Raw genomic sequence first — 16,404 nt, 5'->3', positions numbered from 1 at the left:
ATTTTGTTGTCGGAAAATTTTAGATCCTGCTCACAAACTTTGTGTGTCAGAAATTCAGATAGAAAAAGTCAGATGGAGCCCACATACGATCGGATTTTCTGACAACACAATCCAATCGCACATTTTCCATTGGAAATTCCGTGTGTACAGGGCATTACAGGTGATGCTGGTTAGTTAGTTTGTTTTTTATACTTGTTGTTTATTATCCAATAAAGGTTTAACCCCCTGATCTCGTGGCGGGTGATAGGGTCAGTTAGGGTCTGTATCACCCCAGGCAACGTCAGGTTAGTGCCAGTACCGCTAGCATGCAGCATACACCTCCTTTAGAGGTATACTGTCTGAACGAATAAATATCTAATCTGATCAGATCTATACTAGTGCCCCCAGTAGTTTAGGGTTCCCAAAAACGCAGTGTTAGTGGGATCAGCCCAGATACCTGCTAGCACCTGCGTATTTCCACTCCGCCCAGGCCAGCCCAGCCCACCCAAGTGCAGTATCGATCGATCACTGTCACTTACAAAACACAACACACATAACTGCAGCATTCGCAGAGTCAGACCTGATCCCAGCAATCGCAAACAGTTTTTTTTGGTAGCGTTTAAATCAGTTGCTAACAGTCAGGAGCTTATTTGAGACTCGCTAGTGTACCACTAAATTTAGAGCCCAAAATGGCAAATCGAAGATACACTAGAGAAGAGGCCTACATGTTTCTGAGCATGACAGATAGTGAAGAGAAAGTCACTCATCTGTCAGATTCAGGCTCAGAATACGATCCTGTAGACGACAGAGGCTCCATGACAGATAGTTCTGACAATGGAGTTGTGGCCCCTGCCAAGGTCAGGCGTACCAGACCCTGATTTTCTTCTGCTGTTGAGGTGCAAGAACCGCAGGGCTCTCGTATGGAGCAGAGAAGTACTAGTCCCGCTCATCCTTCTGGTGAACTGGCAAGCGTCGGCGGCCTAGTAAACCCTGGTCATAGTCAAACCAGCACTGCAGTAACACGTGTTGACATGGCGAGTCCAATAAGTGCAGTTCAAGCTGGTGAGGTGGCAAGCACAAGTAGTGTCCCACTGCCACCAAGAAAACAAACACAGGCCCATCGAGCCCATAGTGCCCTTCCTGCTGCATTTGCCAATTCTAATTGGGAACCCACCACTTCTGCAGCACCTGTACTTCCCCCATTCACTGGCCAACCCGGCATTCAGCTGGTCAATACATCAACACTAATCCCCAGTCCTCCCTTTCCAGAGATTGAAAACCAATTGTGGTTTCCAAATTTAAGACGTTTCTGAGCCTATCCCTCCTCATGGGCATGACTAAAAAGTGTGAGTTGCGGTCATATTGGTCCACTGACCCAATTCACCATATGCCCGTGTTTTCTGCCACCATGACCAGGGCACGATATGAGCAGATCCTGCGGTTCATGCATTTCAACAACAATGAACTTTGTCGTCCTAGTGGAGAGCCTGGATACGATCGGCTCTACAAAATTTGGCCCCTTGTAAACCACTTCGACCAACGTTTTGCAAACTTGTTTACTCCTCATCAAGTTGTCTGTGTTGATGAGTCCCTGATTACGTTTTTTGGCCGCTTGTCTTTCAAACAGTATCTTCCCAGCAAGCATGCCAGATAGGAGGTCAAGATGTATAAGCTCTGTGACAGGGCCACAGGCTATACATGTAGTTTTATGGTTTACGAGGGAAAAGATAGTCACGTAGAGCCGCTGAACTGCCCAGATTACATAGGGAGCGCTGGCAAGATTTTGTGGGACTTGGTGTCACCCTTATTTGGAAAGGGGTACCACTTGTACATGGACAATTATTACACAAGCGTGCCACTTTTTAAAGCGGGGTTCCACCCTAAAGTGGAACTTCCGCTGATCGGAACCCTCCCCCCCTCCGGTGTCACAATTGGCACCTTTCAGGGGGAGGGGGGATGGAGATACCTGTCAAAGACAGGTATTTACACCCACTTCCGGGCATAAACTCCCATGGGAGTCTACGCCATTTCCTGTCCTGCCGCGCTGTCTGCTGGGACACACACGGGTCTCAGAGACAGCGCGAACAATTCCTATTGCGCTGCGTGACTCGCGCATGCGCAGTAGGGAACCGGGAAGTGAAGCAGATTCGCTTCACTTCCTGATTCCCTCACCTAGAATGGTGGCGGCAGCAGCCGAGAGCCGAGCGATCGATCGGCCTCGGCATCGCTGGAACCCGGAACAGGTGAGTGTCCATTTATTAAAAGTCAGCAGCTGTAGTATTTATAGCTGCTGGCTTTTAATATTTTTTTTGTAGGTGGAATCCCTCTTTAATCACTTGTTTGATCATCAGATTGGAGCATGTGGCACCGTGCGACCTAATTGCCGGGGCTTACCCCAGAGGCTTGTAGATTCCCATCTTAGGCTGGGGGGGGGGGGGGAGAGCCTGCTTTAAGTGTAATAAAAGAAAAAACCCTGGGGGAATCTTCCCAATTTCTCTGCCTATATCGGGGTGAGCAGCACCAGCATCTCTCCCTAATGTGTCTTCCCTTTGCTTCTGATCAGCTCTACGGCCAGCTGGTGGAACCACCGGCTGCATTCTCAGGTTCCCTGTTGGGATAGGAGAGCCAGAGAAAACCATGGAAGATGGTGGGGGGGTGGGGGGATGTAAAAGCAGTCTAGAGGCTAATTAGGTTTCATCCAGAGATAAACTATTACAAACGAAATGCATGCACCGAATATATTACATGCCGAGGAGGCTGCACCAGATATTTCCGCACAGGTCACCAGATTGCCCCAGGTGTCAATCCCCTGATATATACACATGTTCTGGTCCTGTCCCCTTATCCCAAAGTTCTGGGCAGAAATATTTGAATGCATTAATGTCCGGTTGCAACTAGAGTTGCTGGTATTGCCCGAAGTGGCGCTGTTAGGCATCCATGGAGATGACCAGAGACCCAGATATACAAAGCTACTTGTATCATTCTTACTATTTTATGCCAAGAAAGAAATCTTAAAAAAATGGTCCTTGTCTTCTCCCCCAAAGGTAGACTCATGGGACTCTGCAATAAATGCTGTGTTACTGATGTATAAGATGACTTACGCAAACAGGGATTGCCCACAGAAATTTGACCGGCTATGGCTACCCTGGATTGAACAATTTTAAATTATCTGCCGCACAGGATCTGGGTACCGACCCAAGGGTTGAGACACAAGCATGGTATTGGACATCCCCCCCCCCCTACAGACAGAGGTTATTACCCCATCTGACCAGTCTAGAATAATTGCACACAGGAAATTATATATTAAACTGAATATACTATTGGGTAGTGTTTACCTACTTCCCTTATTCACTCGCATATCTGTATTTTTGTCCCGTTTTACTTTATTATTCTTATCTTAGGACTATTTAAAGTTGATCATTATGTAACTGTTCACTGTAAAATTATGTCTTCTCAATAAAGACCAACCATGTTGTTAAAAAAAAAAACTGCAGGTATCATTTTGATATAACCACTCAAAGTCCAGCAACATACCAGTACGTTGCTGGTCCTTGTTTGACATATATTGTAATCTTTTTTTTTCATGCAGCCTGTGGGCTGAACGAAAAAAAAGAGATGGTATACCCACCATTAGAATATCTCCCTTCATCCACGCATTTCTAATGATGGGCATACATGCAACATTTTGTTGTTTTTAACTGTGGTGGTAAAATCACCTCCTACAGTGCTGGAGTCACGGCTTTATGTATCGTGGGAGCAAATGCTGTTGCTGCCAAGATAAATAAATCAGTGCTGCAGTTGAATGGCCTAAAAAATATATGCCGAAGCATGCTTCGGCATATATGCTCTTTTTTTTAACTGTGGTGGTGAAATCACCTCCTACAGCGCTGGAGTCACGACTTTATGTATCGTGGGAGCAAACACTGCTGTCAAGATAAATAAATCCACGCTGCAGCTGAATGGCGTACCTGAAAACAAAAAAATGGTTAACAATAAAACAGTCTTGCGCAAAGGCGAACGCAAGCGTCGGTCTGGCGTCAAATGTAAACAGCAATTGCACCATGCATGTGAGGTATCACCGCGAAGGTCAGATCGAGGGCAGTCATTTAGACCTCCTCTGTAAATCTAAAGTATTAACCTTTAAAGGCTTTTAAAAATGTATTTAGTTTGTAGCCACTGCACGTTTGTGTGCAATTTTAAAGCATGTCATATTTGTCAGAAAGGGCTTTGTCTTCAAGTGGTTAGAAGAGTGGGTGATGTGTGACATAAGCTTCTAAATGTTGTGCATAAAATGTCAGGACAGTTCAAACCCCCCCCCTCCTAATGACCCCATTTTGGAAAGTAGACACCCCAAGCTATTTACTGAGAGGCATGCCGAGTCCATGGAATATTTTATATTGTGACTAAAGTTGCGGGAAAAAGAAAATTTTTTTTTTGCACAAAGTTGTCACTAAATGATATCAAACATGCCATGGGCATATGTGAAATTACACCCCAAAATACATTCTGTTGCTTCTCCTGAGTATGCGATACCACATGTGTGAGTCTTTTTGGCAGTCTAGCCGCATACGGGACCCCAATAACCAAGCACCGCCTTCAGGCTTTCTAAGGGTGTACATTTTTGATTTCACTCCTCACTGCCTATCACAGTTTCGGAGGCCATGACATGCCCCTGATGGCACAAACCCCTCCAAATGCCCCCGTTTTGGAAAGTAGACAGTCAAAGCTATTTGCTGAGAGGTATGTTGAGTCCATGGAATATTTTATATTTTGCCACAAGTTGCAGGAAAATTACAAACTTTTTTTTTTTTTTTTCACAAAAGTAGAAAATATATATTTTTTTCTAAATTTTCGGTCTTTTTCTCTTTATATATCGCAAAAAATAAAAATCGCGAAGACAAGCAAATACCATCAAATGAAAGCTCTATTTGTGAGAAAAAAAGGACATAAATTTTGTTTGGGTACAGCATTGCTTGACCGCGCAATTACTAGTTAAAGCAGCGCAGTGCCAAATGGTAAAAAGTGCTCTGGTCAGGAAGGGGGTAAAACCTCGGGGGCTGAAGTGGTTAATTGAGCCCACTAGAACTAAGTACCTGCCCTCCTGGTCTGCAAGTTGTTTATTTAATACACCCTGTTGCTTAAAGTGGGGTGCCCCTTAAAAAAAGAAAATTAAAAGTCAGCAGCTACAAATACTGCAGCTACTGACTTTTAATAATTGGACACTTACCTGTCCCAGGGTCCAGCGATGCAGGGGAATGAAGCCCCCACTCCGCTTGGCGGCGCCAGCATTGTTACTGTGGCCATCCGGGTGTAGCTTCACAGCCGAGCACCCACTGCGCATGCATGAGTGGCACCTGTCATGTGTCCCAGATGACTGACTGCGCCGAGGGGAAGTGACGTCAGGTGCCCGGGCACTGAAGGAGGCAGACTACAAGGGACCCCCTAGCAACAGGCATTTAGAGGTGAGTTATATTTTTTATTTTTTCCAAATTCTTTTTTTTTTACATTTTTTTAGAAATTGTAATCATTTTTTTTTTGGGGGGGGGGGGGCACCACTTTAATAGTCATGGAAGCCAGCTGAGGGAAAGAGGAATGGGAGTATTTTGGGATTCAGCTTTGTTGGAAGTGGGTCTCTTGCAAACAGACCATGTTTGCGTGCCGAGATTTAAAAATCTCAGAATGCCTTTACACCTTTTTTGAGTAGACTAAGGTTTTGAACGTTGAAGGAGATCATGGACAAGGACATTGTGGAAAGATGAATATGGGAAAGTTGAGGAAGGTGAAAGGAGAAAAGGGGGTTGAGGGGGGGAGGGGGATAAGAAGGGTAAAAAAAGGAGGGAGAAAAAACTCCCCTAAATTCAGAGTGTGTGGAGAGGAGAGAATTAGGATTTGTAATGAAACATTACTCCAAATATTACCCTTGTAGAGCCTGACAATAGTCAGGTCAACTAAAGGTCAATGAGGGGGTAACATAGAAAATTGGGCTGGAACTACAGAACACATACTGAATATCTGTCTAGTAACATAATAATGAAATATATTTAAGCTCACAGTGAGAGAACAATTTCAAAGCACACAGGAAGTAGTACTAGAGACCAAAACCAGCAGTAACCAAAAAAATTGACTAGAAACTTATTAAGAAAAACTGAGGTATTCTCCCATGGAGGCGGAGATGATCTCAATGGGGACATGAAAGATAATGTCTTCCCAGCCCCCCTAAGAGAGTGGGGAGAGGTCAGTAAGGCATACTCTGAAAAAAAAAATCAAAATGACCAAACCGACTATATAGGAACATAAAAAAGTAACTGTAGGAGGCATCTCCGTGTCTTAGGTAGAAATCTCCTGGAGAATTATCTTACAAGGACTTTGCTATGCGTATCGCAACTGCACAAGGCTCCTAAAGAGCTAAAGTGGGATTATACAGAAATGCTGCCCTTAATCTTCAAACATATACATTATACCTTGTTCCTGAGATACTCAGGATTACAGGCCCCATGAATACATCACAAGTCTTAAACTTAATGAGACTGGTATCATGCGAGCTCAGAGCAAAGTACCCAAAGAAAGTGGAAGCAAAAAAGTGTAGATGGTAGTGCAAATATTCTGGATACAAATGCATTAGCATAAACAAAATAAAATACCCATTCACTGACCTGGAGGTGTAATTCAAGGAGATAAATATAAAAATGAACATAATGGCCTTAGCCCAGTCATGTGGGGTGAATCATAATCATAAGATCATGAATCGATCATGATCTAAACATTGACCTAAGCTGATATCAATTGCAAAATGACTCCTCCATGTTCACTACAGGGAATAACATAAAAAAGCTCCAAACAGACAGTGTGATAATAAATTTCAGGGGAGTCATAATACTTCAGTAGAAAGTAGGAAGAGAAACCATACTGCTAACTGTTAACATCCCTTTAGGCTGGCAGAACCCTGGCAGCAATTGTCCATTATGAGACAGAAAGAGGTAAACAACTGGGGATCTAAAGGGAAAATAAAATGTCAAGTACTATAAGACATAATACCAGTAATGCCACAGCTAAGTCCAGGTAGAAAGTTATAGAAAATACTGCATCTTTAATAAACAGACAACCCAAAACAGGGAGAAGGCTATACTGTATATGTCCAGTCCCTATAGAAGTCAGGACACATACAGTATCTCACAAAAGTGAGTACACACCTCACATTTTTGTAAATATTTTATTATATCTTTTCATGTGACAACACTGAAGAAATGAAACTTTGCTACAATGTAAAGTAATGAGTGTACAGCTTGTATAACAGTGTAAATTTGCTGTCCCCTCAAAATAACTCAACACACAGCCATTAATGTCTAAACCACTGACAACAAAAATGATACACCCCTAAGTGAAAATGTCCAAATTGGGCCCAATTAGTAATTTTTCCTCCTCAGTGTCATCTGACTCGTAAGTCCTAAAGGTCTCAGGTGTTAATAGGGAGCATTTTGGTGTTATGGTTCTCACTCTCATATTGGTCACTGGAAGTTCAACATGCACCTCATTGTAAAGATGGCCTAGGCTATAACAGGATTGCCAAGACCACCTAACTGAGCTTCAGCAAGGTTCCACTCAGAACGGTCCTCGCCATGGTCGACAAAAGAAGTTGAGTGCACATGCTCAGTGTCATATCCAGAGGTTGTCTTTAGGAAATAGTCGTTTGACTGCTGTCAGCATTGCTGCAGAGATTGAAGGGGTGGGGGGTCAGTCTGTCAGTACTCAGACCATACGCCGCACACTGCATCAAATTGGTCTACATGGCTGTCATCCCAGAAGAAAGTATTTTCTAAAGATAATACACAAGAACGGTTTGCTGAAGACAAGCAGACTAAGGACATGGATTACTGGAACCATGTTCTGTGGTCTAATGAGACCGAGATAAACTTTTTTGGTTCAGATGTTGTCAAGCGTGTGTGGTGGCAACCAGGTGAGAAGTACAAAGACATGTATGTCTTGCTTACAGTCAAGCATGGTGGTGGGAGTGTCATGGTCTGGGGCTGCATGAGTGCTGCCACCACTGGGGAGCTACAGTGAACCATGAATGCCAACATGTACTGTGACATACTGAAGCAAGACACAATCCCCTCCCTTTGGAGACAGGGCCGCAGGGCAGTATTCCAACATGATAAAGACCCCAAACACACCTCCAAGATGACCACTGCCTTGCAAAAGAATCTGAGGGTAAAGGTAATGGACTGGCCAAGCATGTCTCCAGACCTAAACCCTATTGGGCATCTGTGGCGCTTCCTTAAACTGAAGGTGGAGGATCCCAAAATATCTAACATCCACCAGTTCTGTGATGACGTCAGAGAGGAGTGGAAGAGGACTCCATTGGCAATCTGTGAAGCTCTGGTGAGCTCCATGCCCAAGAGGGTTAAGGCAGTCCTGGAAAATAATGATGGCCGTACAAAATATTGACTCTTTGGGACAATTTGGACATTTTCACTCACTTTTGTTGCCAGCGGTTTAGACATTAATGGCTGTGTGTAGAGTTATTTTACAATCTTACAATATTATACAAGCTGTACACTCACTAATTTACATTGTAGCAAAGTGTAATTTCTTCAGTATTGTCACATGAAAAGATATTATAAAATATTTTTTGTGAGCTTCTGTATATTATTATCCCCCCAAAAAAGCAGAAACTCAACCACCGGTGTAGTTCTCTACAAAAGCAAATTATCCTCAGTACAGAGGAGAGTGTGCATATAAGGCAGAAAGACAAGGCGTTGCAATGAGGGAAAACACGTGAACAGCAGCCCATGCAGCTTGGTCTCTAAAGGTCTTCTCAGTGGGAAATTTGGAACGTATCTTGACTCCTGATGATACTATCCATCCTTAAATGATTAGGACAAGAAGCATCAGGCCAATGTTGTTCCTGTGGCAGGTAGAAGGGGAGACCTTCTGTGTGCAATGCACTATCCTCTGGCGAAATTAGATGTAGCCTTGTCTAGCCTCAGAGATCATAGAAAAGGAATATGACTTACTCTCATGGAGAAACTGCAGTTTAAAGGGACCCAGACCCCCACCTGTAATGAATACCACGTGCCTGGAGTATTTTCACTATGGGTCTGAATTCCCTGTATCTAGTGATGGCAGTAGGGGACAAGTAAGAGAACAGCTGGTACACATGTTCTTGGAACGCCATAGAGGAGTTGTCCCTTTTAGCATGCAGGAGGTGTTTCTTAGTGCAGTAGAAGTGCAGCTGCATAACATCCTGTGGAGGCCGATCGGGTACATTTTGAGAGAGCCCTATGGATCCTATCAAATAAAAATTTCTCAATAGGCAACTCTGTGGCTAACTCCTGAAGCAGTGCTGTCACAGAGGACTGCAAGGCCACAATAGTTCTGGTAGACCCAATGAATGCAGACTGGACTTGTGGTCCATGTTTTCAGAGTTTTCAAGGAAGAAGGGGCATGCTAATTTGGCCCAATCTATCTATTTCTTTCTCATGGCAATCTATGACTGTGGGTATATCATTACATTAATGTTCCAGTAAGTATGTCACAAATCTTACCAATGTCACAAATTTCATTAATAAGCTGAGAAGTGATTCATTTATGGATCTTGTCTATGGCTTTGTTCAGGGTAGTTTAAAATTGTGCTATGAGAGCAGTGGAATCTACCAATTCAGGTTGTGAGGGAGAGACTTCATCCCTAGGGGATCAGAAATGTTCCAGAATGTCTTCCTGTTTTGAGGAAGACACCTACGCAACCTTGAAAGATGTTCTGCACAGGGCCTTCATCAGTGTAGACTGGCTGGATTTTGGCCGCTTCTGCAGCGTTGGATGCACCATGGCCACCCCAGAGTTATCATGGAGTATTAGCAGTTCTGACCCATATGTACAGCGGGAGCAGGGCTCGCTGTTACAGGACAGTAAGGCCATTCTTATCTCAATCTGATATGGAGCTGCTCAGGTAACATCCATACTGAGCAGCTGTACACATGCGCCCTACCATGCAGAGTTTTAAAACATCACATTAAACTGTATCCAAACCAGGGAAAAAAAGTTATATATTTCAGTTCACCAGTCATTAGATATGGTGGCTGCAATATTTTTGATTTTACAACAAATCAAAACTAAATTGTTATGTTATTTTTTACTTTTTTTGAATGTTAAACTAGTCCTTGATGTTATTTATATATTATCATTTTTTTGATGGTGATGAGGTCACGATTGGAAGATCTACTATTGATGTCATTTTCTATTGCTGATGTTGAGTATTGATATGTTTTAAATTATTTACGTTTTCAGAGCGCCCCTAAAATTATTGTCACTATTCAGTAAGGTGTTTTCTCTTTCACTTCACTTGTATAGGGTGCAGCCCTTTTTTACGTTTTTTTTCTTTGTTATATTGTTCTTTAACCACTTCCCACCCGGCCAATGCACATATACGGCCGGGTGGGAGCCGCCTACTCCTGATATGACGTTCAGGAACGTCATTCAGGAGTAGCGGGATCGCGCCCGCGCAGCGGCGCGATCCTGATGCGCCCGTGTCACCCGGACACGGCGCATCTCAGATCGGCAGGAGGGCTCTGTGATTGGCCCTCCTGATCACATGACGGCCGTGTCCAATCACGGCCGTCATGTGATGTAAACAAACAGCCGGTTGCTAGGCAATCGGCTCCTCCTCTCCTCACACAGAAGTCCTCGCTGAGGAGAGGAGAGCAGATCGCTGCAGCCGGCTGCTGATCAGTGAGTATGAGCTGCTTTTTACAGCTTTTTACTCACTGATCACCAGTCTAGTGTACACAGTAAACACACCACACAGTAAACACATCACACAGTATAAACACAATGTCCCCACACATGTCCCCAAAACATACATGTCCCCAAATAATAAAAACACATGTCCCTAATAATAAAAACACATGTCCCCCACATATGTCCCACTAAAATCACATGTCCCAATGATTATCTGCACACATATGTACGTGATCACCTGCACACATATGTACATGATCATTTGCGTACATATGTCCGTGATCACACAAACCAATTATTATACACTTAACGGATTTTTTTTTACCAAAAACATGTAGCAGAATACATTTTGGCTTAAATTTATGACAAAATTTGATTTTATTGGATTTTTATTGAAATAGAAAAAAGAAAATATTGTTTTTTTTTTCCAAATTTCCGCTTTTTTGCGCTTATATCGCAAAAAATAAAAAACGGAGTCGTGAATAAATACCACCAAAATAAAGCTCTATTTGTGCGAACAAAATGATAAAAATTTCATTTGGGTACAGTGTAGCATGACCGCGCAATTGTCACTGAAAGCGCTAGAGCGCTGAAAGCTGAAAATTGGGCTGGGAAGGAAGGGGGCGAAAGTGCCCTGTATTGAAGTGGTTAATATATTTTTTTCTTATATTTTTTTCACATGGCGCGGAGTTTACGCAGTTGAGGTTCAATTGCTTTTTCACATTATTTTTTACTGTCACAATAAACACATATAAGGCTAAAACTCTTAACTCTAAACATCCAAGCATAATACATTTTGGAATGAATCAAAGAAAAGGCTGGGCGACCGCACTCTGTTAACACCTTTATTGAAGACAGTTTAAAAATTCTTCTGATACAAAGACATCAGAGGCACAGGATCAATGTAAAGCTAACATGTTTCACACCACTATGGGGTGCTTAGTCATCGCTTTTGGAAGATGGAATGACCGTCCATATATATGGGGATGAGAAAAAGGTTGATCAAACAGGAAATCCTTCTGATAAGCCACCCACATGGATATGACAGTCCAAATTCCTGGACACATGTAAAACACCTGGAGTCATTCAGGTGCACGGGATATCTTAATCAATGAATTTAAACACAAAATCCCGAAAAACAACCTGATGTATCGTGCAACACAAAAATGCATGATGAACAAACATAATATGTAAATATTCATACTTAACATTTGGAACAAATTAATCAATAAACAAAAGATGAAGAAAATAAAAAAAAAAATGAAAAAGAAAATAAATGAATAATGAAAGAATAAATACGCAAATGAAAAAGTGAAAAGCTGAAAAACCAAGTACCATTGTGCATATATATGCATTTGCATTTTAAAAAACAAATGCATTTTAAAAACATGAGTTTATGAAAATAAAATAAAACACATTGAAACCAATTGTCTTTTGTTTTTGTTCTATGTTTGTTCAATATAGCATAGAGTAACCGGAAAGAAAAGAATGAAAGAACTAAAAAGTAATGTGAAGTAATCTATGCACAATTACTGTATATTTGTGTTTCTTTGTCTAAAGTATTTCTGTAGTTGATAGCAGGTTTCATGCCTTAGGCTAAAATATTTGATTTGCAAATCAGTCTAACATTTTTATTTTAATAAGAAGAACCCTCAGGTAATTTGAAAGAAAGACTCTTTGATCGTCATTTTTAAATCTTTACCTTTGATAGTGTAAGGAAGCGTAGCTATACCGTGGTATTACTGTTTTCATACGAAAGCTAAACCCAAAACAGATGTTTCAGGAATGTTCATATTTTAAACAACTGGATTCTTTGTACAACATTCCGGACATTATTCTTATTGACACAACTTCACTTTTTGTTATACTAAAATTACTTTTAAAATCTTTGGCTTCTTTTATATTTTGCCTGTTTTCAATTAGATTTTTATTTACTAGCCATTCATTCCTATATGTATATACTCAGTACTAGATTAGGTTGTTTGATCAGGAGTTAGTCTAACAGATGTATTGATACTTTAAATTAAATTAAACAGATTGACTGAATTAATTTGTTAACTGGAGATGTTATGTGGATGGAGTCTAACTGCTGAGTGCTTTATATACTGTTAAAGAATTAATTATTCTCATTTGGCAACAGATCAGCCAAGCTTTCCTACAATCTTGCCGTTGTATAGGTGCTGTCAGATGGGTGATATTTTGTTTACTGGTCAATATCTCCAGTTCACTATATAATTTCTAACCGTGTTTCCTTAATGTGTAATGTGTAACACATTGGATCTGCCAAAATGGTTATCACATGATTTTTTTTTTGTGGTAAAGTATTGCATTTCACTATAGTGATATTCTTAAATTGTACATACAGTATCTCACAAAAGTGAGTACGCCCCTCACACTGCAACACATTGGTCTGCATGACTGTTGCCCCAGAAGGAAGCCTTTTTTTAAAGATAATGCACAAGAAAGCCCACAAAAAGTTTGCTAAAGACAAGCAGACTAAGGACGTGGATTACTGGAACCATGTCCTATAGTCTGATGAGTCCAAGATAAATCTATTTAGTTCAGATGGTGTCAAGCTTGTGTGACGGCAACCAGGTGAGGAGTACAAAGACAAGTATGTCTTGCCTACAGTCAAGCATGCTGGTGGGAGTGTCATGGTCTGGGGCTGCATGAGTGCAGCCGACACTGGAGAGCTACAGTTTATTGAGGGAACCATGAATGCCAACATGTACTGTGACATACTGAAGCAAAGCATGACCCCCTTTCTTCAGAGACTGGGCTGCAGGGCAGTATTCCAACATAACAAAGACCCCAAACACACCTCCAAGACGACCACTACCTTGCTATAGAAGCTGAGAGTAAAGGTGATGGACTGGCCAAGCATGTTTCCAGACCTAAAACCTATTGAGCATCTGTGGGGCATCCTCAAACTGAAGGTGGAGGAGCGCAAGGTCTCTAACATCCACCAGCTCCATGATGTCATCATGGAGGAGTGGAAGAGGACTCCAGTGGTGACCTGTGAAGCTTTGGTGAACTTCATGCCCAAGAGGATTAAGGCAGTGCTGGAAAATAATGGTGGCCACACAAAATACTGACAGTTTGGGCCCAATTTGGACATTTTCACTTAGAGGTGTACTCACTTTTGTTGCCAGTGGTTTAGACATTAATGGCTGTGTATTGAGTTATTTTGAGGGGACAGCAAATTTGCACTGTTATACAAGCTGTACACCCACTAATTTACATTGTAGCAAAGTGGCATTTCTTCACTGTTGTCACATAAAAAGATATAATAAAATATTTACGAAAATGTGAGGGGTGTACTCACCTTTGTGAGATACTGTACACTGTGACAAGGCCATGCAAAATACCACTTAAAGGGTAAGTGTAGCCTGGAATAAAAATGCAGCACATACCCTTGCCGCACTACAACCACCAAACCAACCAAACCAGCCAGGGATCCTGGGTGATGTTATTAAACAAATATTATTGTGACCATACTTGGTCAATGACATCACTTAGGATCTCAGCCCATTTTGTGTACAAACATCAGCCAGTTGGGGTCTGTCATTTTCTGGTGGTAATGTGCCAGGTTTGTGCAGTGGGAAGTGCAGTAGAATGAAATAATCAAGCAAGGGGCTGTCATGGCAGTGGGTCATTATATTGTTATTGTGATCGATGATGTAAATCTATTATAGACAATAGTTACTTTTTTAATACGAGAATTTCTCATGGTATGTGTACGCATGCACATATGTGTGTCTAGTTACATTTAAATTTTTGGGGGGATTAAGATAGAAGGAGTAGTAATGTACCCTGCACTTTTTCCTGCTTGGTGAAGCAGATATCTTAGAGGCCCCTTTATATAAAAGGGAGGCTTTCAGATTCCGCCCATGCAAAATTGCAAAATGCCCACATTCTTTTTGGGGGGCTGGAAGTGTGGATGAGCCCCTTGTTCCATCAAGAAGGGGACAAGATGCCTTACAAGGTGGGGGGATACCATTCTAATGTTGAAAGTTATGTGACAAGGTGTTAGGTGTTAAAGGTACATGGTGCGGGGGTGGGGGGGATTAAATAATGAATAATTATTCATTATTATTAAAAGAGAAGTACTGGAATCAGAAGAAAAAATAGAAACCTTCTCACCTAGTTGGCTGCAACACCAATGCCAGATGCAGCTGTCCCCCGCTGCCTCTAAGGCCGAGGACTGAGCAATCAAACACTGCTGATCGCTCAGTTCTCAGTCATAAGCCTGCAGAGATATGGTGAAAGTTAGTCACTGGCTCTCTGCTCTGCCCCTCCAGCACTCAGTGGAGCGCTGGGCTGTGGAGGGGGTAGGAGTGGCTAGCTTAGGCTCTCAGTGGCCAGCTGAGTCACTGAGCCAGCTGCCGGACCAGGCTTCTGGGTAGATTCCGACCATATGGTCGCGACCTTTTCAGATCTTGGAGAGGCTTTGTAATGTCAGCAAACTGTGGTGAGAAATATACAGAGCATATAGCAATGAGATATCTGTTAGTCGACATCTAGACAGTTTCTTGACGCATTTGGTAAACATTGAACTGTCACATCCAAATATGACCATTTCCCTGTGAAGGTGGATTGGCTGTTCTGTATGCGGCAATGAAGTTTCTTCTATGTTTCCCCATGTTGGGAGGTAGTGGTAATGGCAAGTCGCGGGCTCTGAGCGGAAGAAAGAAGTACACCGAAGTCCGCCGCCTCTACACCCAGTCATCCCTATAGGGAGCAAACTGTGACCGGGTGTGGGCTGAGGGAATGCGTTCATGTGATCTAAATAGGTTCTGTGTACTGTGTTATATAGGTGAGCCCCAACTTTAAATGTGTGAAACCCTGATGCGGGAAGCCTAGCTGTATTGTCTGTTACAAGTCTCTAATAGCCGTTCAGGGGTGTTTTCCTTTTAGAGGGAGCCGATTTTTTTCCAGGAGTTTGGTAGAAATATTCGGTCAACAGAGAGGCCGCATGGAAGTTAGTGGTTGGGGGGAGGGGTAGTTGTGGGGGGGGGTGGAGGTCCACTGTGTGTATACAGAATTCAGAGATGCAGTTCTTTAGGTAGGCGAGGGAGAATCCTGGACAGGATTGCCAGTATTTGTGGATTCTCTAAAATGTGTCCATACTTAGCCTTTAAATTTCACATTCCTTGACCACTTAAGGACCGCCTCGCGCCGATGTACGTTAGCACAATGGCACAACTGGGCACAAGCATGTACCTGTACATTGCTGTTTAAGTGCCCAGCCATGGCACTGGCCCAGGTTTCCCTGTATTTTGTCGGGTTGTCTCTGGCTTGGTATATGAGGTTTTCCATCTCAGCTATTCTATCAATCCATTGGAACCATTCAGTAACTGTGGGAGGTGAGGCGCTCCTCCAATGAACTGGGATACATTGATTAGCTGCATTTATGAGGTGTAGGGGGAGGGATTTTTTGTAGGTGGACAGAGAGATGGAAGTGTGATGAAGTAGGAATTGCGCAGGTGTGAAATCGGGGGTGTAAGTCATTATTTGGGTAATTAGGCGATGGATGTCTATCCAGAAAGGTTTTATGAGTGGACATTCCCACCAAATGTGTAACAGAGCCATGATCTGTATTCCAGCAGGTCGGGGGGAGGCTGGGATGAAATTTGTGGATCTTGCCAGGTGTCCGGTACCATCTGGAGAGTATTTTGTATCTGCCCTCTT

This window comes from Lithobates pipiens, unplaced genomic scaffold, assembly GCF_037356315.1.
Source record: "Lithobates pipiens isolate NorthernLeopardFrog02 unplaced genomic scaffold, aLitPip1_a1.2 Scaffold_8, whole genome shotgun sequence".
Lineage (NCBI taxonomy): Eukaryota > Metazoa > Chordata > Amphibia > Anura > Ranidae > Lithobates > Lithobates pipiens.
The sequence above is the reverse complement of the archived record's forward strand: the minus strand, read 5'-3'. Positions refer to the sequence as shown.